The sequence below is a fragment of the Anopheles funestus genome, chromosome 2RL (genome assembly GCF_943734845.2).
Source record: "Anopheles funestus chromosome 2RL, idAnoFuneDA-416_04, whole genome shotgun sequence".
Taxonomy (NCBI): domain Eukaryota; kingdom Metazoa; phylum Arthropoda; class Insecta; order Diptera; family Culicidae; genus Anopheles; species Anopheles funestus.
This window is the reverse complement of record NC_064598.1, coordinates 27,722,549-27,748,194: the sequence shown is the minus strand read 5'-3', so window position 1 is coordinate 27,748,194 and position 25,646 is coordinate 27,722,549. Positions and strand designations below refer to the sequence as shown.

Below are 25,646 nucleotides of genomic sequence, written 5' to 3'. Positions count from 1 at the left end.
GGTCCTGCCATGTGGACGGGCGCCGTTTTTCACATGCAAAACCGGGCCTCCTCATTTTCTTAAATTTCCTATAACTATTTTGTTGAAGTTGATTATACCACTTTAAGTGTAAAAATCAATTTAAGATTGCTAAATATCATGATTGTATCATGATTAGGCACACAACTGTTACTTCCCTTGACTTTTTTTTACTTCTTATGGACTCTCAGGCCGTATCATGATTTATGTTTAGCACGTAGCCGGATAGTCAGTCCTTGCTACGGGATGATTGGTCAGGATGGGACCCGTTCTTGCCGTGTAGTTCGGCACCGTTTATCACATGCATTTATTGTTATTATTTTAATTATTTAAATTAGCTTAGTAATATACATTACAAAACGCTACTCTTGGGTACCCAAAATATGGTTAAATTGCTAATATGTTTGTACATCAAAAGAAGTAATAGAAGTATGATTAATGACAAATGTTCATGTAGCACGTTACATTATCTGTAATGTAACGTAATAGCAAGTGTAAAAGTAATGAAAAACGATAAGATAAATTTTATTAGTTTAATTCTTCTTTTCATGTCCTTTTTTCAACAATCTCTTGAGTATCTGATTATTATTTTTCCAACATTTTAGTTTTTTTTGCTCTAAAAATATTAAACTACAAACGTGTTTGGCTCACACAAACACTCTCAACACTAAAATCCTCATTGTATATTTCGTTTCATTTGTCACTGAACTGACAATTTCGGTGTTGGATAGATGATGTTCCAAAATCCCAATCTAACATTGGGAAGATAAGGAAGACACACAGGAGCAAAGATTTCGAGTATTAAGCACTAACTTCACCAAACAAATCCTTCCAAAACATGTAACCACTCAAATGCGTGGAAAATATTTTCACTTGAAAACCCCCGTTTTTATTAAGCTTACACACTTGCTTTGCCACTTTATCAATCATGCAGTATTTACCGCCGATGGTCATAAAATGAAGCAAATGATCGCACTAGCATAAACGCACGCAAAAGGATATCGCCGGAGCGCTTGGCGTACAAGCGCTTTCGGTACCAAACGGCCACAAAATATAGAGCTAAATTGAATCGCCAGCAATCGAATCCGAGGAACCAAAATTGAAATCAAACCCATCCTCATCTGATGAATAATGCGACAATCACAAATCGGCAACACAGCCTAGGCGAACCGAGCGCCATCCAACATCCAATACTCTAATACTCTTGATTTGTGTCCTTGAGGAGATTTAATTTGAAGCCGTGGCAGCAAACGCTTCGTACAGAACAAGCCAAAAAACCAGATAACTTCATTGGCCGGCATTCGTCTCGTGATTCGATATCGTGTGCCAAAGCTGGTTGCCACGGTACAAGAGAAAACAGTGCGCTTCCGAGTGCTCCGAGTCCCATGGACGGTAAAAATGATCAACGATTGCCTTATTGAATGTGCGAGCGATGAAGCCATGCCGGTGCGGTGGCGGTACCCCGGCTGGCGGATGGCAGAGGTCGAACGAAATTGAATAGAGATGGAATAGGACCACATTCGAATGCTTTGCCCAAAATGGTGAACCGGTCGACACCCCCTTCGGGTTCTTATCGAATCTGTGTTATTTTTTTTTTTTGGTGTGTTGTTGCCACTTATTCGGCCAACAGTGTCAACAGCATCGGTGAGCCGATACGGTGTTCCGATCGAGTTGGCAAACAGGGAAGTGGGAAAAAGAAAGCTCAGCATAGGATTCAACTTCCTTGCACTCTCGATATGGACTTTCGTTTAGCAGTGCTTATCGTTTGTCGTTTCTAAAATCCTTACGAATACTGAAGTTTCTTCTGGGACGGAAGCACGAAACCATGTGCCGTCGTACACATACAGCTCGGTCTTGTGCGTTTGTACAGAGCCGGGGGGGGGGGGGGGAGATTATCGAGGCAAGGCAGAACGAGCAGGGCAAGGCGAATGTACACGACTTGACGCCTGAGTGAATACTATTTTGGATCAAGTTATTACACATTATTTTGATGTTTCCCCAGGACGGTAGGGAACTGTATTGGGATGATGTTGGTGCTGCTGGTGCTGCTACTATCACCGAGCATACCTCGGTTAGTTGGAAATGAACCCGAAAGCTCTTGGTGTACTTTAAGTATGAAACGACTGGCTGATAACTCATGATAAGAGCAGGATTAGTTTCCTGTCCATTTGAAGTGAGCGTGGCAAACGTATAGCCGGCCTACCATTGCGGATGTGTCCGGTACCGGGTTTTGCTACCGTACGCTTGAAACCCAGTTGGATAGCTTTTACTTTTGTCAATTTCCGGTGTCGGCAAATCAAAACGGTACGGCTTATCAAGCGATGAAGATAGAAAGTGCTGAACATCTCAACAAACCTTTCATCTACGGTACGGTACGGTCTAAGAATAGGCTGAGACAAATGTGATTTTGAAAATGATTTACTCATTATGTCTAAAGAGAAAGGAAAACAAGAGGAAGAATGGTCTGTTTTTGGGGGTCAAAGTTTTTACCTTCACCAAGGTATTCCGGCATCGTAAGGTATTCCGGAGTAATGTGATTTATGCTGCTCACCAAGTAGAATCTAATGTTCGTATTATGAGTATTTAATGCTGAATACACTTTTATGCTAAAAATCGATTCAATTTTTTATCCTTCATGTAAAAAAAAGTTCCTTTAAATGGAAGAAGTTGAGCAAAGAGTTCCTGCAATAGCGGGAATTTCTTGGAATTTGTAGCTCTTTGTCGCATTTGCGCTTTGAAATTGCCCGAAATCGATAAAATCCTTCTAATGCATTCTAGTAATTTCTGTAAAGTGCATCCGTAAGTGGTGTATTTATAAGTGAGATTGAGAATGGCTTTATTCCGGTGAAATAACCGCCGGTAACAGATTCCTTCCGGCAGTGTGGTAGGAATTGAAATTTGAAAGCATTTATTATTCGTATTACTGCGTGAGACAAAATTCTTCGAATTAAACTTCATTTCCAATCCAGCAGATTTAGTATGATTTTTTTTTCATAATGTGAGTTACAAAGTATTGGTATTTTTGTCGACTGGAGTTCAGTTGCTGCTTTTGTAAGGAGATTTGAGTCGTTTTTTCATGAAATATGTTTTTGTCTTTAGAAGTAATCTTTCTTGAGGGCGGTTTTTCCTCTAAGAAGACGAATAAGCAACACCTTTTGCGTATGATTGCACAACACATCCGTCGACGATGAGCGTGTTTTTCTATACTCGTGGCGTTCTTTATTTCACCGAAACATCGATACGCTCGGGCAGAGGATGATGGGACTTTCGCAGTAAATCTGAACGATCTGCATTATCGGCAGGGAAGGTTCCTTCATTTCAAAGGAAACAAATTCCAACAGAATCCTCCAAACCGGGGCGGAATACGGAAAATGTGTTGGGGTGTTTAGGGAAATCGGGACCGAACGAAGGACTTAGAAACCGTGCAGTGCATTTTCGGTGCCACATTGAGCCGGCACTTTGTAGTGAAGCGTAGCTGCTTTCAACTCATGTCTTATATATTGCGTGTGTGAGTGTACGTGCATGAGGCTGTGGTTTCGATTCAGTTGCTAACGTGGATGTGAAACCGCAGCGAAATTAATCACGTCTTTGAAGATTTACACCGTTGCGCCAACGCCGATGGATTGCCACCGTACCCCTGGTTTGTCAATCGCATGGGTGACCACGAAGATGGTGGATATGTTTGCAGAGCTTTACTGCCAGATAAGATGCGGTGTGGGATTTCTTTTGCACCGATAGCTAATGCACGTACCTTTCGTTTTATGCCAGATAAGTGGAAGTCAATTATATTTGGTTCTATTTATGCTGATGTTCACTACGAACCCGTGTTTTGTGTAAAGCTGTTACGAATACACGTTTATTTAAAATTATTTAAAGAAAGCGCTGTTTCAATTTGGTAGCAAGTGATTCGTTGTTTTTGAGATGTTTTTCGCTTTATCTGAACCATTTCTGTTCCATGCAAATGTTATGTTATTCCTTTTCAGAATGTCGAGATTTACAAAATATCTAAATAATAGTTACACAAATACATAATTTAAAAATGGGTTTGTTTACATTTACTTTCAGCATCGATTTAACTGTTCCTTTGCAAGTGTTTAAATAGCAAGCTAAGAAAATGAAATTCCAATTCAAAGAAATGAAGGGTTCTTGGTTTGTTGAGCTGGTACTTCTAGAAACAAAAATCAATGGGCGTTGAAAAATGAACTGTTTAACCCTGTATCAAGTATATTACTCATTTTAATGTGTGTTTTTACTCATCCAAAATTTTCTTGTGTGATATTAGCCTGTGATTAGTTCGAAGTACTACTAGGAATTGTTCCTCTTTGCTATGGAAGATAATGGAGAAGAATGTAATCCATTATTGTGTGGTTATTCATAATAACTATAGTGAAATTGGTTATGCAACCAGCACAAAGGCCACAAAATGGATCAATCTTGTGTGGGTATCGGTAATGAAGTTTACGATCGCATTAACTCATCTCGTTGTCAATTTTCGCTAGAAGCATCATCGCAGTCGGTCTGGTATGCACCCGGTGTGCAGCACACCGAATGGGAAGGCTGTGACAAATAAATGGAACATGTTTATAGCGAGAAATAAGTCATAGAAATTCCCCGTCCCCGATTCCATCCTTCGCTTTTATCCGTATCGTACACCCAATAATAGCAGCGATATCTGTCGTTAGCCGTGAATTGCAATTGGAACTTTGTTTGCGATCGTGTTGCGAACAGCAAAGCACCGTCGCTGATGCGCTGGATGCTGATGTGCACCGTCCGTAACCATGGACATGAAGGCGTTGCAGCAAAACAATTTACTCCGAGAGCGAGAGCTTTCCAATCAATTTGATAAAATTGGAAACAATATCATTGCAATGGCATATTGGTCGCGTATTTTCTCGTTTGCGAAGGGATGCCACTCACACACGCACACGTGATGCCAGCTTCCCTTTCGGACGCGGGCGTGGATTTGAGGTTTCATCTTTGACCTAAATTGACGTTTAATCGATTCCTGTTTGTTGGAGGCATGGATCCCATTTTCGCAGTACATCCCTTCCTGCCCTTACTCCATTTCCCATCGCGCCGTGTATGGTAGCGCGCATCCGGACATGTGTTTCCGGCACTCTCCGGTTGGTGGCACATGGCATGACGACGTAATTGATCGTTGTGAATCTAGGGCCTCTAGTTTTGATGCGTTCAATTATCGTTTATGCGGCCTCCTCCCTCTCCTTCCTCTCCTTCCAGGCAAATTGGCAGAAGTGGGAAGGTGGTGGAAGGAAAGAAAAAAAGGGATATCGAAACCATTCGGCAAACTTAAAATAACATTTGCATGCAAAGCCAAAGTGGTCTGGTATGCACGCGCATTGTGTAAAAATCAGTCAACCCTATCGATGGTAACGATCGGATGTGGATCAATGTCATTTATTAGTTGTGTCGGGATGTTAGGAAAATACGATTGTGGTAGCATATTTTTCCAACACATGAAATGGGATAGTTTGCTGGTTGGTTTTTTTCTCGCTCTCTCTCTTTCTGGTAAACCTAATCGTTCTGGATTAGCCATTGCACACAATGTGAGCAATGTTGTAGAACATTGGTAATTTGTAGAGCAAGATGTGATTAGTTTCCAGTAACAGATGCTTGAATTATTTAATATGTTTTGTTAGATACGTTGCTGGTTCACTAGAAACATTCTTTACTATTCTATAGAAACCAATCTATAAAAAAATTAATCATGTACAGCTAAACGGACTTCATAAATGTGACAAAGAATTAGTAATGCTTAATTTGGTAATAAATTTTCTCGACTTTGTAGCAATTTTTGTCAGAAGTCTGAAAAAAAAACTAGAGTTCAAAGATGACATTTAAAAAAGGAATGTGAAGAAGTAACATCGGACAGTCTTAGAAGTAGAAAAAAGTAGTCTTAGAAGTAGAAAGTAAAAAAGTAGAAAGGAAAACTACAAATCCAAAGATTCTCTAAACAAGGGTATCAATTTCCAATAAAATCATTATATAAATAAGAACCAAGCCTTGTTACTCTGTTTGATCCCGGTACGAAGGAACTCTGAGCAAGAGAAACAGAACCGAGCCGTTCTATGTTAGAACTTTTAACCTTCCATTAGAGAACAAACTAAAGCAGAAATAAAAATCCTTTTTTGTGATTGTTTGTTGTTAAATCTATAATGATAAGTCCCACCTCATACCACAACATAGGTTTGAGAAATCTAAGTTCAATCGCTGTATAAAAGTATCCGATGTAGCCTAGTAGGTTTGGAACGAAATTCAGTACACTATGCTAGAGTAAGTTCAACAGATTTATATTCTCTTTTACCATTTGTCGAATTTTCCGTATCTCCGAATACAGTTTACAAGAGAAAATGAATAACGCTTTCTGCTTTTTCATATTTTGATTTGTGGATTAAATTTTCGTTACCGATCACCAGTATTTCGGCTACATTTAGGGAGAGTCATGAAGAAATTAAAATAGTTGCTTATTAATTGCTTTATTTTTATTGTGCATCTGATGCGTTTTGTTTTTTTTTGTTATCTTTAAAGGCCGTCAGTTCGCTCTCAGATGATTAAAATTAGCTATTCAGTTGATCAATTTCTTCAAGGATTTTTTTTCTAATTGTCGAACTTTTCATTATTCAAATTTGGCAGGTCCCAAAAGGAAACTCTCGTTTAGTGTTGAGTATTATTTAATTTCACTTCTCATCTAGTTGCTGTTGGTACACGTGCACCTAAGAGGATCCCATTCATTCGATTGCAATTGTACTTTGATTTTTTTGTTTTGTAGATTACCAAGAAAAGATTTAAATAGCCATTCAAGTTACTAGAATATCGATTTTCTTTACCGTGCCTGAGCGCTGAATGTTGTGTCCCAAAAACCATCCTTAGCATAGGCTTCTCTACAATTCAATCGACTTCCTTATGTATCACTTTGGGAGCTTTACCTGTAGTAGTCTTGTTGCTTCTTTATTTGTTACTGATTTGCCTAAAAGAGCATGTAGCCAGGCCTAATGTGCAGAGAAACGGGCACAACATACAGGAAGGGCGGATGGAAATTTTGTCTTTGTCTGTTGCCGGTTTGGCGGAAGTGAATGGCCGTCGGGTACTTTCGATAACTCTTTTTTTCTTTCTTTCCCACCATCTTCGAGTATCCGAGTGTATGCCGCCACGTATGCTGAGGGATTTTGAACGACCGAACTGAGAGCAAAGCAATTCCAATAAACTTCAACAATATTTTTTATCTAAATTTGTTTGCACTTGTACCGATGGTTCCCAGGCAATGGTTGTCCCGTTCCCGTTTCATAACCCGGCACCCCATATACTCAACGACGATTGCCGATGGAACGAACATTGGAAACTCACATTCGGGAGACATTCGGAGAAATCGTAAAAATCGCACGGATAAGTAGCTCTGGGCTCGCCGGTGGAGATGGTTTCACCGTGGCCATGTGGTTCAAATTTCGTGCAGTACACGAGGATGCCGGGATGCCTAAATATATACATCTGTGTGTATAAAGATACCTTCCATAGGCCATCGATTTTCAAATATATGTCGAGTATGCGAAGGAAGACAATAAAACACCGAACCGTAAACTAGGGAAAGTATTCGATGAAACATGATGCCGAAGGGAAATTGTTGTTTTCGTATCTGTTATTGAATTTGGTTTACCTTTTACCTTCATTGGTCTTCGGCTACCGATGGCACATGGGAGAATTGAGATAAAACGGAGAAAACCGAAGAAATGGAATGTTAAATTTCTACACCGGATAAAAAATGTGATTTGATTAAAGATAACAATAATAAACCATTTTTTATTACCATTCGAAGGGTAGATACCAAAAAAAAAAAACGGGAGCAAAAATGGACTGAGATGGTTTGAGGCAGAAATGGTATTTTGGTGCTAATATTTTGTAGTTTGTTATTTAGATTGATCATTACAATGTTCATGACCTTGCAGAATGAAAAATGTTACTTGCAGGAGATAGAGTCATGATTTGAAAAGTTTTTATAAAAAAAACATAATTGATTTTCAAATTAGAATTGTCAAAGTCGGAGTCATTTTTAGATTCTGTTTAAAGATATGAACTCCTTCGCATTTTATGGATCTTAACTTAAAAGGAACCTGATTGTAAATAACGCTTTCATGAGTGTAAACTTTCAAAGTTTACAATGTTGTCAGTTGTACAAGATCCAGATCCGGACTATTCAACTATTGAGCAAAATATGTCTTGTGGGTCTGTGACATCACAAGTATGATATTTTAAAATCTTTATGTTAAGAAGACGAAGAAGAAGAAGAAGAAGAAGAAGAAGAAGTATTAGAAGAAAAAGAGAAAGAAGAAGAAAGAAAATAAGAAGAAGATATGAAATAATAATTTAAATCGCTTGTCGACGTCAAAAGCTATGAAACAAAATAACACTTCGTGAAAGCTACATAAGCTAATAATGCATTCATTCTAGCGAGTTCAAAAATTCTAAATTCCAAATACGTTATCCCTTTTTGATAGAAAATTGGCTGAAATATAACACATCGGTTGCAACTGGAAATGGTTGTTGTGATTCAGCAAAAGAAATATTAGAAAGCGACCTGCCACTGCTAGCAAAGGTTCCCTTTCGATTGCGCTATAACGCCGGCAACGGATGGTACGATGGACGATTTCTATTTATTTCCTCAATAAAAAATCACAACATCCACTATAGCTCAGCGAGGGTTTTCTTTTGCGCTAGCAAGCAAACAGAACGGGTAGGAAGCAAAAGATACCATTCCAAGCGGTTCGCGTCCATGGTGTCGCATATCTTTGGCGAGCAATGGCGGGCAAACGTAAAACACCGCACAGGTAGTTGCGCCATGGTAGTTGCACCATTGAATGGGTGCACAACTTTCCGCGAAATGGGTGGAAGCATTTCCATGTTTTGTAGCATCGCTTCAAAAATGGAGGCGTTTCAAAGACGATGTGAAGCCGTCTCGGGCGAATATCGCGTATCACGGTACGCGCACCGCAGAACCGATGTAACCGGTGTGCGGCTGCTGTAGTGTTCTGGCTTTCGCTTGTTGATTCAGCTCCCGGGCTCCCCAACAGTGGTTTGGAAGGGAAATGTGCAGACAATGCTGCTCCGACCATAAGCGAACGTAATGGCAATATACGGCGTTAGTTGAAGTACTTCCGCGTTCTTCGGTGTGGAGTATGTGGATGTTACGATATTGGATAGTTGGGTGAATTAGGGTAAGTATTTTCCGCTTCTGTTTTCTTTTTTTTTTAAGTACTCCACCTCGTTTCAGTTTTTCCAGGGAAACCTGTTCGATGATAGATGGATAAGCACCGGAAAGTCGAACTGCATCAAGTGGGGAACCCGGAAGCACCAGTAATGAAGAGTGAGTTCCGAGACTTTTTTGTTGTGTGCCATTGCCTAGTAACTTGATAGTGTGAGGGAATTGAAAATTATTTGCCAAAGATAGACAACCAGAACCGAAAGAAGTATGCTGATGTTTTTAACCCATGCAATCGATACGTTCGAATGTGTAGGCCATTGCGAATCACATGTTCTCTTGAATTGGCAAATGGAGCATTGATTGCATCTTGAGCCATTACAAGTGAGTTGCTAACGCAATTCGATTTTAATTATAGAAGGATGTTTTCTGCATACTGCAACGATTGTTGTGCTGGGGAAAAAACAGAGTAACATGAGAATGGCACCATACATGATGTACCAACGATACGGAAACCTTGTATGCAAACAGGCAGATATAAATTGTGTCGACGCGTTTGCCGATTGGAACGCAGTTTACATGCGAAGTTTTTGCCTTTGGCTGCAAAAAACAGAAGATTGCATTATTGGTGCGGTTGTTTTATGGCTTCACTGGTGGTTAGTTTTATTTGTGGCCATATGCAATAAACGCGTGTCTAATCGCAACCAGTGCCGGTGGTTACATGTTACAAATGTTGGCTTATGCATTCATGCAAATGAATGTGGTAATTAAAGTGAATGGGATGTTGTTACTGATTTGCCACAGTTGGTTTACTTCAAAAAGATGTATTTGTTGTATCAATTTTCCTGAAACATCAAACATCAAATGATTGATCTTGTGATCTTAAATTACAATACTACAACTTCTGGGAAAAATCACAAAATCTTGGAGCTTGGAGCTAAGGTTGGAGAATTTCTTCAGAACTCCAAACCTCAGATATTCACGAGGGATTTTGAGTAGTTTGAGATAAAGCATCCATATCAATAAAATGCTAAACAAGTTGTGCTAGCATTCTTGAGAAATCGCTTTGACATATTCGAGCCTCCAGTAGTTTAGGAATTTACCAAGGATTTTTTGAAGCACGCTTTCCGTGCGTTTTTGCTAGTATAAATACATACTGAAGAATTAAAATTAACATGAATTACTATTTTTTTTCGCCTATATACTAATTGTTTCTTAGTTTTGCTTCATATAACTTCAACTTTCTAACCGAAACACAAAGAATTTCGTTTCTTTAATTTAATAAGATGTTGATCTAAAGTCGTAACCTTAAACTCCATTAGTATTGTTCATGTTTAACAAAAAATTGAATACACTACTATGTGTTGTCGTTGATAATAAGAGAACCAGCACGGCTATCGATAGTTTGAATGACCAAAATTTGAGGACATTCTAAACTATGAATTTGAGACGCTGCATGAGAGATATTTGAGTGATTGAAGAAGTTTGAGATAAAGTGACATCACTCTTGAGGAATTTGAGATAAAGTCTACGTATTAATAGTCTCGTGGCTTTTAAATCATTTTATTTAGAGTAACGTGCAGTTGAGGACAAAAAGTACACAGTGAAACATAATTGTAATTCTATTAAATTCTCAACACACAAAGGTCTTTATCATTAATCCTCTAAACCTTCTTTTCAAAATATTTTCATATCCGCGAACAACCAGAAGGGATATCAGTGCAAAAAACGGGTCTTTCATTGCACGACCCTTATCCACAGAAACTTCCACCTCGAGCCCTCGAGCGTGAATAATAGCAACATACAATTTAGAATATTTACAAATGGTACATTTCCTACAGTGTGTGACCGTATCAAAGAAACTAAACATTAGCCAAACCAGCAGAGTTTGTGAAACGGGGTGGACCAAAACATTCCATCGGCGAGGGCCTCACACACACACACACATGGAGAACAAAAGCTGTAGCAAGTTCTGTGGGCCCATTTTGGATACTTGATTAATATTATGATTCGGACCGTTTCAACGACTTGTGTGTACCGTTGGTGCACAGGAGAATGCAGGTTTATTATGCAAAAGCAAAACGCTCCAACCCTGGTTGTGTGGGTAAAAAGGAAGCCGTTGGCAATTGTGTTTGCACACTGTGACACAGAGCGCTCCCACCCTTCTGTACTGCGATGTATCAGAAAGCGTTTTCTAGCGTTGCACGGTAAGCTGGACCCTGGATCGTTGGTTCAACTAGGAACGTTGGCCCCTTGAAGGCATCCCGTAGCTGACAAAAATCTACCCGAAGCTGTTACACCGCGTCACGCTGAATGCATGGAGTAAAATGTAAGTAATTTAGGTTCTTTGATGAAGTTTACACAACTTGTGCAACTGCGTCACCGTGAGCGCACCCGATGTGTATGCCGTTTTCGGGAAGGGATGGAGTTTGTGTAGCGCGCCAATTTTGAGGCAAGTTGAATCATCTCCGTTTGGATGTGGCTAAAGCTGATGAAAAGAAAGACCTCACAATCTCATCCTCAACTCTTCTCCTCTTGGGTTATTAAGGGAGACGGGGAAGGAGCCATTGTGCCGAGCAGGTCGTGTAGCTTAATCCACCGTTCCAGAGCCGAGAACTCTGTTGCCCCTTTCATGATGAAGCTTTGTGCCACACCTGAATGAGCTTTTTTTTGGGAGTAAAATCTGTTGAGCGAATATTTTGTATGATCTTTTATACCGTGGTGCAACGCTGCCACTTGCCTACCGATGGCCTAATGGGATGGACGGATAGAGGATATGTCAGCCAACCATGTTCTGCTATTCATTGTGCACTCTTCATTGTGCTACGTTGCCCGGGCAGAGAGGTTGACGGGGCATTCGATTTCGTAGCGTAAAGCCTCCTGTGTGTTGTGTCCTGATTTTTCCTCTAATCAGTCGCAGCTAGTGCTATGCTAACAGCCCGGAACGACCGGCACCGGGCTACTTGTCTGCCCATGAGAATGCACCGAGAATGTTACGCAAAAGAAAAGGATGCCTATTTGGTGAACTTTTAGCCAGCGTGTGCTCCGAATCGGATGCGCCCTGGGTCCGAACCACCAGCGCCTTTAGCGCCATCTTGCGTCTTTCAGCAATCACTTTTTCTGCTCGTAAGCATGTTTGGCTTCTGTTGGGGACAGAATAAAATCGCAAGCTTAATTTACGTTTGTGAGCAGCTTACGCTTATGGAATATTAATGGCTTGCACCGAATCCATCTTGTCCCGCTCGTCACACATTTTGCGCTGGGTAAAGTTCATTCACACAGCCCAACACGCAGCCCAATTTCAGCCACAGGCTACTGCAGGCTGCCATTTGCCGGATCTGACACCGTAAGCCGTGCATCATCGTCTCGAACATAACGCTCACATTGGGGTGGTTAGTTTTCGGAACTATGTGTGTGTGTGTGTGTGGGTTGCTTATTATTATGACACATACCTTACGGGTGGGACGTGTTACGGCCCAGGTCCCGTATGATGGTTTATTATGTCAGGTTTTTTTTTGTTGCTGTTGTTGCTCCAGCACAATCCCAGCATTAGCATAAACGTAGGTCACCATTACGCTTCATGTAGACACGAAAGGCTCATCACTATAGTCTACTTAAATTATTAACACTTGAATGAGCACTTGAATAAGATAGAGACAATAAAATGTATGCTAATGGTTTGACCACACTGCAAAGAATTCGCTTGCAAGTACAGCAATAGGCTAGCGTCCCTTTTTGATGTGGTATTTCGTTAGAAAAACATGGCATTTTCAATGTGCCTGTGTGAGTGAAGCGCTGAGATCAAAGATAATGAGTGGACAATATTCATGGTTGAGTTTAAAGCTGTACTAATTTAAGAATATTTTAAATTGGCAGAATGAATTAAGAATCTTCGCTGCTACATTTAGCTTCTGGCAGGAGTTCAATTAATTAAAGTCAAAATAGATAATAAAGTGATATTAGAGAGTTTAATGAGAGGATTTGTTTTTTTTTTCAACTGTTCGCCATACATTTGTTCGGAGTGTTCGATCGTATAGATGAGTTGACAAATTTTAGGTAAAAAAATTAATGTATAGTTATTCCAGGGACAACTAGTCAATGAATAACACCAGGCCAGTTGTTGGATCAAGATCGACACTGGTAATAAAAAACCTTCTGGCAAACGACGGAAGCAAGATTGCTTTGTGTGTACATGAGCATCAATTAAGCAGCAGCTATTAATGTTTATTTTAATGGAATGAAAGTTTGCCACACAAAGCAAGGGGTCAAGCTACAACCCGGACTATGTACAGAAGCTTTGGATCGGCAGAAACAAAAGATATGTAAATGAAGATACAACTTACCTTTCGCACAAAACAATAGCGTTCCGATACACTATCCGCACTTCGCTTCCGTCTGCAAACGAGAAGATGAAGAAAACATCACATTAGTCTACGGTTTCAGGCTCAATCTTCTATCTACACCGGAGAGAGAGAGTCTAAACTGCCTTGAGGATGCTTTGCGATGCAAAACGACTGCTTCAATGATGATGACTTTAAGGAAGCGGCAACGACAAAAGAAAAGTGTCAGGAAGCAAATAGAATCTCATTATTATTGCATTGTGAAGAAACCCTGAGACGGTGCTGTATGTAGGTACAAGCGGCATGCCTGCGTACGAATGCGCATACAATTGCATGCGAGATAAAACAGACATGAACGCTCTTTGCGCGTTGCGATTTCGCTCGTTGCAAGTTCATCCCATTTACTCGCCAATATCCATCCATCATGGCTCCGGTGTGGGGTGTTTGTTGTAGTGATGGGCACGCCGGAGTGGAACCATAAACTCATTTCGACTTCGGAGCTAACAAAACGGGATTTGATTCGTATTCCAGAGTCGATTTCGGAGTCAATTCCGGAGTCGATTCTGGTGTTGTTGCGAATATTGACGCCGGAGGGAATATTGAAACAAAAGTAAATTTATTTCTGGCAGTATTCCGTAGATTTGCAGACTGTTTTCAAATGAAGCTTCTTTTTTCTATTTACCTCAGATTTTCTTGAAATTTTCTTTTCCATTTTGGCATAGTTTTCCAGCGATTTTTCCAAGTGGGATTATTCGAATGTAACATTATAGTTTTCCACAGTTTTCTGCGAGATTTCGACTAGTTTTCTTCTATTCGTTTTTCCACAATTTTCATCGGTATTTTCCACAGTTTTCAATTGAACAGTTTTCAGTTTCGAACTGAACATGTGTTATCTTGTGATTAGCTGCCAAATTATTTTGGAATGCTTGTCCAAAGGTAAATAAAAAATCGTTAAATCGGCAATGTTATGTGTCTGCTTACCATAATCAGGAAGTCTTTCTGAGCGGAAAAGCTTAGCCCACCCCTACTCCTCAACTCCCCGTGTTTGATATTTATTAGTCTGGATTTCCATACTTCGGAATCCATATTTACTTGATCCAGAAGTCGAACTGGAATCAGAAGTTTACTGGAATCCGGAGTCGACCTGAGAATGTCCTGGAGTTGAATTACTCCGACTCCGGTAAATAAAATCTATTTTACCCATCACTAGTTTGATGCACTTGGTTCTGTAGAAAAAAGAACAGAAGATGGATAGTAGGGAGAGGAGAGAATACTGTCTTTGGGGTTATTTCCTTACCAGGTAGTACAACAATAGGAGTACCGTCCTGTTGCACGAACCGTATGCAGAAGGCATTGCGCGCGAAAGGGGAATTTGTTCGGTGATTTCTCATTGCGATGGAGCGCACAGTGACTGGCAGTGACTGTGCCATTGAAACCACACACATACGTACACAACCAACACACACAAACACACCCATTCAACACATATCAGTCGAATAAACCGCACCATAGGGAGGTGTTTCATTTTAGACGTGGTTTTGTTTTGTATTTTCCTTTTAAAATAAAAGCTCCTTTTCAAAAGGAAGACAAGGCAAGCAAACCAAATCCAGCGTGCGTTCTAGCAAGTGACCCGCTTCCCCATCTTTCCCATTTGTCCCGTAATGGTACCGTAGCCGAAAGGCTTCGCTTGCGGAAAAATGGAGACGCCTGGTGGTTTTCGGACCGAAATCATGCTGCCGGAACGCTTGATCCCTGCCATATACATACACACACACGCAGCATGTTGGACGGTAGATCAAGAAGTGTTCGGTTTTTTGTTCCATCCGTCAACCGAAAACCTACCCGGTGTGCGCTTTGAATGGGGAAGAAAATGTTCCATTCAAATGTTACGGATGTCCTGCGGGGCAGAATGGAATGAAATATTTCTGTTGATTGAAAAGAAAAAGAAAAAGCGAAAGAAGGTGAAACAGTAGAGAGCACCGGTTGGAGATTGAAATTGAATAAACCGTGTCGCAGAATGAACATCCGCATAGTTTTCGGGTAGGAATCTTTCCTTTTCCCGCCTTTTTGGCATTTGCTGGTTCCATTTTTTTTCCTCGCCTCCCATTGATGTTCCGTTTTGCTAAAGTTCTATGGGTTTCCGTGTTTCCGGTCGTTTTGAGGTGGTGTCGTGTATGTGTATGTATGTGTGTGTGAAGAGGATTTTTTCCTTCTTTCACTATTCTAACAGGATACATTTCGAATTCGTTTTGAAGCTGAATATGTCATCGCATTATCAGCGCACTCGATTGGGTCTTCCCATTCCCCTTTTTTGTGTGCCCCGAAGGGTTGCGGATGTTAATACTGTGGAATGCACTAGCCTTGCACGGTTGCGGTTGTAACCGTTTCGCCCCCACCCGTACGGATGACTTCGAGGGGCTAAGAAGTCAAAAAGTGCATAAGTAGATCCGGTGACATTTCAACTTTGTTACAGTTTGAAATATCCCTTTTGTGCATTCATGTGCTCGTTGCGTTTTGTTTTTGCTTTCTTTCTATTCTATTCTTTGCATGTTCCATTCACCAGTGTGCCTTTGGTGAAATGCTGCATCCGGTTGCGTTGAAAAGTTCGTACGGTGATGGATACACGTACGCCGCAGCACCGGATTGGGTAAAGCTAATTTTGTGGAAAATAAACGGTTATCCGGTTCCGGGCACACAGAACATCATTTGTCTCGGTAATGGTATAGGAACCCGCGTTTTTGGGTGTTGAGCAATACGTTGTGCAGTTCGTTTGAATGATTTTGGTAGCCAGTAAATTAATTGTTGGTTCGGTCTTGGATCATATTGAAAAGAATGCGAATGAACAAATTACGATAATTGAATGAAATTAGTTTCGATTGAATTTTATGTTTAATAATCTTTCTAAATATTAATAAGCCTTGGCAAAGACTATAGAATAAAATTTAAAAAAGTAGATTGTGTGTTTAAGGTTCCGTCATTAAAGTTCTGTTGATCATTTCTGAGGGGATTTTCGAAGAATTTGGATCTTCGTTAAAATTTTTAAAACCTAATGCACTATAAACCTGTTAATGAAACAATTTCCTATCCCACTAATTGATTTCCATCCGGTAGTTCACTCTTGTCTATGCCCCTTTCCCTATTTCTCATTTTCCGTGGTCGACGATTTCCAGCGATTCTCGTCAATCCAGCAACGCATCTTAAAGCTATTAACCTTAAGTTATCCTGAAGATAATTAAACATGTTGTACAGCCTTAGGGCAAAGAATTTATACAAATGTAATGAATCTAATTCCGGAAAACACTTGGAGATACGATCTTCTTCGGGAATATGATGTGGGAGTCGTCTATTTTATGTTCTTGGTGGAGGAATTAACTTTCACAACCCCTACGCAAGTTGTCAACATCTTCTGAAGACTGGGTCGAGTAATTTTTTAAGAAACTGACTAGGCGTTTTGTTGGAAAGTCTTTCTTGTGAAGCATCTTCAGATTCTCCTAAAAGATTATTCTAATCAAATAGTAATGGACTAGACTAATAATTTCATATAATTGTGCTTCTAGTCTAGTCGTATTTTTTCACCTTTTGAAGATATCGTGCTCCGACCTTGCAGGCCACTTTACACTAGTGTTAATCCTCAACTTCCTGAGACATTCCGTAGTTTACTGCGCAGTAATTCCGGCATTGTTAAATAAAAGAGGGTGGGCTTGTTGGAAAAATTAATTGAAGTTTTAAAAATAGTTCAACTAACTTCGATCGGCCACTAACCGAAGTTGAATCCGGAATTAAAATCGGAGATTACTCCGTAGTTAACTTTGGATACAGCACCGGAGTATTCCTGGTTAACGCCGAAGTAATTCGGACTCAACTCCGGAGTAATTCAGAGTCAACTCCGGAATTCTCTCGGAGCTGAATCCGGTTTTTATACGTCGGAGTCGGAGTGGATTCATGAATCCACTCCGGAATTGCCAACACTACTGTACACTAGATCTTCATCTTTGAACTCTGCTCCACGTTAGAGTCATGTTTGCTGTTGTGTGCTTGGAATTTAGTTTCTATGTTTGTATGTAACTTGTGATAATGTTGGTTAAAAGAAAATTAAATTCGTCGTGCTTAATATATATCATTTTTTAAATATAAATTATTGCTACCTTGGGATATTTTTTTTACTTAATAATTCACTTACAGCTGGATGAGCTAATTTGATATTATTCATACTTTTGTTACAAGAAACAAACAAAGTTTAGATTTAAATAACATATCAGAATATCGATCTTTGATCATTTTCAAACGTTAATGGCTTGCAAGTAACATCAATACAATGTTTTACGCTTTTATTCAATTGTAAGTTACCCAAAAGGTAACAAAATCATCAAGTAATGAGGCAAAATGAAACATTCTTTCTTCTGTGGCCTTGAAGCCTTGAAATCTCATTGACGATGATAAATGGCGGAAGGTGCAGCCTTTGTGTACAGAACATCGTTGGTGGGCGCTAACGATACCGCTTAATGGAGTGTCGATAATTTATGGTTTCGTTCATAAATGGTGGCGAAATATTTGTGTTTGAAAGCATGATGCAGAGGGTAATGCTTCATATGACTGTTTGATTCTACCCGTATCGTGGAATGTTTGCAAGTCCTTAAGCTAAAAAAATATTTTATGTTCTTATCTGAAATGTATTTTAATAAGCGATTAAATGTATCACAAAAAGATAATGAACAACTAAGCTAGGTGGTGAGTACGATAACCTCAATTTATAAAAAAGACTAATTTTCTAGCAAGCCTTCATACGCCACAGGGCTTTGAAAGCTGCCAGGTTCTAGTTTAGCCTTTTATCAGCATGAAAGTATCGGCAGCTTTTTCGGCTGAAATTGAAGCCGTCCAATACCATAATCGACCCCAATATACTGTGAATATAATTTGTTTGAACTTGTGCCAAATAATTTTCTTTGAGCACCCGTACTTTGTGGTCAGTTTGCGGTTTGAGTATGTGCCTGTATGAGAGAAAGAGAGAGATGTAAAGCGAAGGAGAAAGAGAGAGCGCACTGAGATTGCTTCGTTTCATAATGCAATTCGATTTGGAGCTAACCTGCATTTTCGAATTTCGATTTCGAGATTTGAAAACTGATTTCAAATAGTCTTACGCCCGAAGGAAGTCGCAATCGTCGAGTTAACAAAAGCAAAAAAAAAAAGCTTTAGCAAAAAGGGAAGTGCAACATTTGGGTCAAAAGTTGTTATTCTCAATCCGGGGATAAGTTGCTGTTGCTGGAAGCTTATTTTGGTTCAGACAATCCCAATCCACACTGGAGAAACAGCTGCCGTGAAGCGGGAAGTTTGTCGTTTCCTGTATCCGTTTGGTGTACGCTTTTGACACTATTGTCCTTTCGTTCTTTAAGTTGTTTTGGGTATTTCAGAAGAGAAACTTTTAATAATAATTTAACATTTTTTAAAATATTATTAACAGAAGAGAAAGAGCTTATATCAAGAAAAAATTGTAACATGTGTGTAAAAGAAAAACCAGACGTTTAATTGTGCCAAAAACATGATTTTTCCCTTTTTACCGCAATCGGGTACGAAGCGAGAAAAACCGTTCCACGCTGGTAGCTCAAAGAAATTCCTACTCAATGTAGATCTCGGTTTGCATGGCAACGAAACAAATCTCTTTCTTTTATGCTAAAGAAAGCAAAAAGAAAACAACAGCCACAAAGAAAAAAAAAACGACGCTGCTGAAGGAAATGAGAAACCGAAAAGCTTTGAATAATAATTAATGAAGCGTAATTAGGTGCGCTTTTGTGTAAAAGCGTATGCTCGTTGCCGAAAGCCAGAAAAGCAGTAGTAGTACATCCTGCAGAAGTAAGGCGAAAAGCATTAACTCAACGAAACGGGTTAGTCTTTGGTTGGGGTGAGATTTGTAAAAGGGAAGGGAAAAAGAAAGAAAAAAAATCACACACACACAGACGAGAAGAAAGAAAAGAAATCTAAAACAAACAACGCGCAGTGCCGGATTGTGAACTTCTTTACCCGGTTTTGTGCGCTTCGTCTATCTTCACCAAACCCCGTACGTGTGCACAAAGTTTTTGCGTTTTTGTTTGTGCAACAAAACAAAAGTGTACAAGAAGAAACAAACACAAGTAAACGCGCAAAAGGAGAGTCGGGAAAAAACGCTGGTGTGTGGTTAAAAAACAATCTGCAGGAAAACCGTCGGGATCAGCCGTGGGTTGATTTGAGTAGGGAACTCGGGCTTTTGCTGCCGTTGCCGTCTAACCCAGTGTGGAAGGTGATAAATACGTCGTTTCTCGTATCGCGAAGCCCGATCCTGGCCGGTTAGTCTTTCATCGGTACCGGTGAGGTTGTTGAGCCAAAGTTTAGAAAATCGTTTTCCATTCACCTTGGCTGAAGGCAGTGGAAAATGTGTGTGTGTGTGTGTGAGTGGGAGTTTTTTAAATCTTTCACCGGGAAGGGTTTTTATTTCCACTTTCTTCTAAACTTCTGCGTGTTTCTTTTCTCACTACAAGGAGTGAGCTAACGGCCACTGGCTGGGCTGGGCTGGTAGCACGGGCACAATAACGGAAAGCTTTAGTCAATTTCCTTGATTGCCTCGGCAAGTGGTACCGAAACTTTAAGAAACTTGCCATTTATCAGTGGCGGGCTTTACCGATACCCGGTCTATTTCGGTGTTGCCCTTTAGCTTTGGCGTTTTGCAATATACAGCGCCGGTTCGGATTGTTCTAGTTTTACGGATGCCGGATGGTTTTTTTTTGCGGATGCCGCCTCAGCTCCATCGGAACTTGCTGTGCTAATCAACGTGATTAGGTGGAAAAATGGGCATCCCTAGGCTGGAAACAGCAGGCAACGATCGTTAAAACCTTTCGGTCTTCTAGAAATGGGCAAATGATTCGAACGGGTCTTTGCCGTCCATGTGAAGCCCCGGTATGTCGAAGAAACGAAACGAACGGGGTTAGACAATTCGCCTCTCATTCGCCGAAACCTATTTGGTACTTTGGCACGTGGAAAGGCCGAAAAAAAAGGTTTGATTTTGCTTAATAGTTTGTGTAAGAAGGCAATGCCGAAGGGATCGGAACGGAAAATCTTAACCGGTTCTTTCTTTCTTTTAACACCATTTCTTAACCCATTTCATTCGGAACTAGTCTTTATCAATCGTTTTTCTTTCCCTTTTTTAGGTTGGTGATATCGAACCGAGCTTTTGTTTAGTTTGATTTTTTATCTTGTATGAAATTTTTCTCTCTTTGGGGTGATTTGATAAATTCTCGTCTTTTGTTTTGTAGGAATGTAAAATTATGACCCTGAATTCATGAATTTTTCGGTACGAGATTTAAACACCGAAGAGAGCATGTTTGGTAGATTTTGTTGTGGAGAAACAAATTATTATACGATGCCTAGGTATGTCGGGATGTTTGTGAAGCAAGTGCAAAGCAGAACATTAATGTGTCGGACAGCGACAGGAGTTAAATTACCATCATTATCACCGTGAAAGGTTGATCGAAACGGGGCAAGAATTTTGTGTTGATTTATTTTGATGTGCAGAGATAAATATTGGCACCTTTTTAGAGATTGATTTTGGTTGAAAGTTTAATTAATATTGATGTACAGCAATCTTTTGTACAGTCATTTGTTTGTTTAAATCGAATGGAAACAAGTTAAAGTTAATGGCAAAGATTAATTGACGTCGTCTTAAACGCTCTCAGAAAGTTATTCTTGGAATGAAAATTTATTTGTAAGTGGTGTTTTGCTTGATAAAGTAATATGAAATTTAAAAAAAAAAACTATATTAATTTTTTGAAGTTTGAAATTAATATGAATGAACGGCTTTTAGTCGTGTTGTTAGTCTGAAAAGGGTGAAATGTGGCAACTTTCACATGGCATTTTCTCCTTGTACTTTGCCTTATCCCGATCATACTCGGCTGTATATGTGTTTTGTTGATGAATAAGAATGATGTCCACCTTGAAAACATTTTCGATTTCGTTATAAAATCTTAAAAAAGTCACAAATGGTAAAACTCTTACAAAACCAATCCACCTAAAACAACCTGATTTGCACAACAAAAGCCAATGATTCTGATGATCGTAGTTTTAATCATCAAAATTGCTCGTCAAACATTGTAGCTTTCCGAAGCATCCTTCCGAACGAAGATGGATGATTTTAAAGTTCGCACGTAAAAGTTAATCGCGTACCTCATCGATTTTTCGGTAGGTTGAGAAGTTTTGGAAATTAAATTTCGTCGTGTAATTTAACTTTCGTGCGATTCTGCAAATCCGACAGTGTGCGCGGCTGGTAGATCTTTTGCCCAGTTATCGAAACTTCAAACCAAGGGGCGCGTGAAGCAAGCAAAAAACGGTCATTTTTCAAGCAATGTGCCTTTTGAAATTGAATCACCCTGCGTTCGGGGGTTGTATGCCCTTGGATTGGGAAGGGGTGGTGCCGTTGTGATGGATGAATCCGATCAGTTTCCACGAACGTGCAATGATAAATCACGGTGTAAAGAGTGTCGTCGCGGTGCCACGCAGGTTGGTTGTGATAGCAATTTAAGTAAATTACAATCCGTTTTAACGATGTTCTTATATTTATCTTCGACACGAAGCACCGGACTTCCGAGACAAACTTTAAGATCAGCATGGATAGATTTTTCGTTTTTACGGGTAGGGTTATCGCGTGACAAGGTATTTGTTTGGGGATTTGATCGATAAACTAGGATCAGCCCATGCTATTTTTTTCGGGCCACGGCTTTTTCTGGGAGTACTTGTGCGTCAAGGGCTTTACGGTATCTCCGGATTGCCGGAGTTGCGTTGAAGTTCATGCGAATGCTGAGCACGCGGTATTAGAAAGTCCTCGGTTTGCAGATATACGCGGGGAATTTCTAGATGGCAATGACTCCGGTACGGCCAGAAAATCTGCAACGGTTCTTGCTGAGCGGCTAGGAAAATAAGAGCCGAGTTGATGAGGCTGTCGCGCGGATCACCGGTCAATTGGAGCGTGAGTGGGATGAGGAAAGGGCCAATCGGGCTACTGACATCATGGTTAGCCCGAGTGCGGAGCCCCTACCACCTCATGATCAACTACCTCATGATCAACTGCCTCATGAATTGCCAGCTGAAGACAGCGCCAGAGGGAGACTGCAGAACTTGAGCGGCTGTTTGAAGATGAGCAGCGGTCCTTCAGAACATCAGGACGATCGGAGGTTGACGAGGAGCTGCAGGTGATGCGGGTGAGGGGTCTCTCCGTCCAAGAACTAACAGCTAACGACTAACTTAATAAAAGAAGTAAGGTGCCATTCAGCACGGATTGAGAGAGTTCGATAGAACAACAACGCCCTTCTGTGAGACCTCTCGCGGGGCAAAAGTAAAGAGGGAGCAAGTGGGTAGTTTAGCAAAATAAACTGAGCAAATAAATTCACTAACATTAAAAAAAGCCAATGCTGTTTTTCATTGTATCGAATTTAATGGTTGTAAAGTCAAGAAATCGGAGACAACTTTTAAATTTTTTTATAAACCAAGCACACAAATTATCCAGAAAAGGCATACTTTAAAACTCGGTAACAACGCATTCGACGCTGTGCAGTTTGGAAAATTCAACGAACTGCAACCGATCGGAAACCTCCGTCCGGAAGGCTCATTCTATATAAAATCTAATCGAATCGATTAGTACTGTTTCCGGTATTGGGAGGTTGTTTTTTTGTATTGCAACCCCTCACCCTGCTGAGTGGTTTGTGATTGAAAAAGTAGCAAATTGGCAAACAGAAAGCACGGCCAATAGAGACGAAGAATAACAAATACGATGATACAAATAAATTTGATGGGAAAATAGGATAGCGTTTGGGAGCACACCGCGCTCAAACAGATAAAAGTTTGAAGGAAGGAAGGAACCAAAAAAAGCTGATGCTTCGTTGCACCTTCATCTGTCTGTTCGGAGCATTGAATGTGCTATTTTTTTTTCTTCGATTCATTCCCTGTACGTTTCGTTTACAATCAGTTCGTTTCGTTTTGCTACTTGCCAGGTTTTTTTTGTCTTTTTTTTTACTTTTTTTTTCGAGTGTCCCAGTCGCATATTGGTTTCAGCCCGATGCTCGATGGATGTTTAAGACGATCGTGATAGAATGTGGAACAAAAAACGCCCCCCAACCAGTGGTACGGAAGTGAAACGAGTGCGCGACTAAAAACTAATTTCGAATCAACAATAAAGAGGAAAGCAAGTTAAGTAAATAAAAACTAGTGCGCGCATAGAAGGTTGAGTAAAGACGTGCGAAGTTTGTTGTGCTGTGTGTAGTTTCTTGTCTGTTCGTTGAAGTTTGATGATCTTTTGCTCCAACTCACGGAAAGATGGAAAAACTTTTGCGAATTTTAAGAAGTGTGTTTTTAAACATCTCATTTATAGTTTTATTGATGTAGATCATTTTAATGTGATTGTGCGAGGTGATAATTCATTGATGTAGAATGTTTAAAATGACTTTTGAGTACAGGGAAAAATAAATTAGAATTGGTAAACATTCATAAGTTAAAGCCATGAACAACACGTGTGAGTCCTGCTGTGGATTCTCTCGAAATAATGTTGATTGTATTCGATTTTCATACCTCTCTTGTCTTCTGGCATAGATATAGCCATCCTTGTTCAGTATAATAATATTTACAAAATGACAGCAACTAATTAGAATGATTTAAACCCAAATGCTTTGCATCACTCTCAATTGTTTTCAACAATGAATTTGGTCTATTTGCTTATTGTAGAGAATAATCACCAAATACATGTTACCGTACGAAAAACTAACTTACTTTTATTAAGATATACCACCAAACGTAATTTACTATCTTTTTTTGTTCAGCCCCCTAACATAGACGACAGAAATTTGTTAATTTTTAATTTAATTAGTTAGTTACCGGTCTCTCAAATCATCAGAACTGTGATTCAAATGAAACTTTTTACAACTTTGTTGGTAATATGAAAATAATTTACCAATTCTTTGCGATTGAGAAGTTCCCGGTGACAAAAAAGCTTAAAATTCCTGGAAGCTGTGTGTAGGAAAGTAAAAGAAATGTCCAGCGAATGAGGGTGAATTGTATTGAAACAAACAGCTAAAAAGGAAGCAAAAGATCCTGGTGAGAAATAGTTTAGATTTCTGGGAACTATGAGTATTTCTTCAATCCCATGTTCAGCATCAAAAGGCGAACTTTATTTTACTTAGTGGATGTAAAATTACTCACAAAAAATGTTTTCTAACTTTTGGTATTAATAGTTACTTTTGCTTGGAATCAATCAACGTCAGCCAAAGAAATCTTTATTTAGAGTATTTTTTCTTTCATATACCATAAATAGTTATTTTATTCAAAAAGCTGTGTACATGTGTGTTTTTCAATATTCACATCCATATGGATGCATGAAAAAAGATAAAAAACGGGAGATGTTTACATGATGTCCTTTAGATTTAAGGACATAAAATGCTAATACTTCCCAAAGATATTGAGTTGTTGCAAGATAGCGAGAATATCATAGTTTGTGATGCAATTGGCAATGGAAGATTTCGATTCTTGAGCAATATTTTTCACGCTCCTGAACATTTCCCAAACACTTTTTTCCCCGAGCTTGTTTTTGAAGTTTTTCCCTCTGGATGATTTTGCTTCGTGACACTTTGTTTGGTTTAAGTTCGCTTCCGTTTCTTGGTCGGTTTCCCTGTATTGGGTTCCCATCACCCGTTGCGCGCTTGTCATGATTTGTTCATCTTTATTTTTATTTTTTGGCCATTTATGCCCGAGGGACCGGTTTGCCAGTTGTTTTGCAGTTAAAAGACAACTTTCCGCTGGCGTTCTAAATCCGTTGTGTTGCTAAAAGTCACAACCGAAGAGGTGGTGTCCTTCCGGTTCTGCTGGCGTTGATTTGAACGGTTGTTGTTTTTCTCTCTTTTCGGATAGGTTTTTTTGTTGCTTTAGCAAACTTTTTTCGCTTCATTATAGCCAACGTGAAGTTCATTAAATTCTGAACCCAGTGCACCCGGTTCGCCGAATGCGCCGATCCCGCTCCGCTCTGTCTCTCGTGGTGACACGTAAAACTGTTTTCCGAATGCTTTCCACACCAAACA

At 39.8% G+C, this 25,646-nt stretch overlaps 1 protein-coding gene across 1 annotated transcript in view; it reads right to left on the bottom strand.

The window, feature by feature from the left end:
* LOC125765298 (BTB/POZ domain-containing protein 6-B) overlaps positions 1-25,646 on the bottom strand; it is a 356,684-nt gene that overhangs the window by 98,669 nt on the left and 232,369 nt on the right. Inside the window, exon 4 of the transcript XR_007418538.1 lies at positions 13,570-13,621. The gene's annotated coding sequence lies outside the window, so the exon portion shown is untranslated. The remainder of the gene's footprint in view (positions 1-13,569; positions 13,622-25,646) is intronic.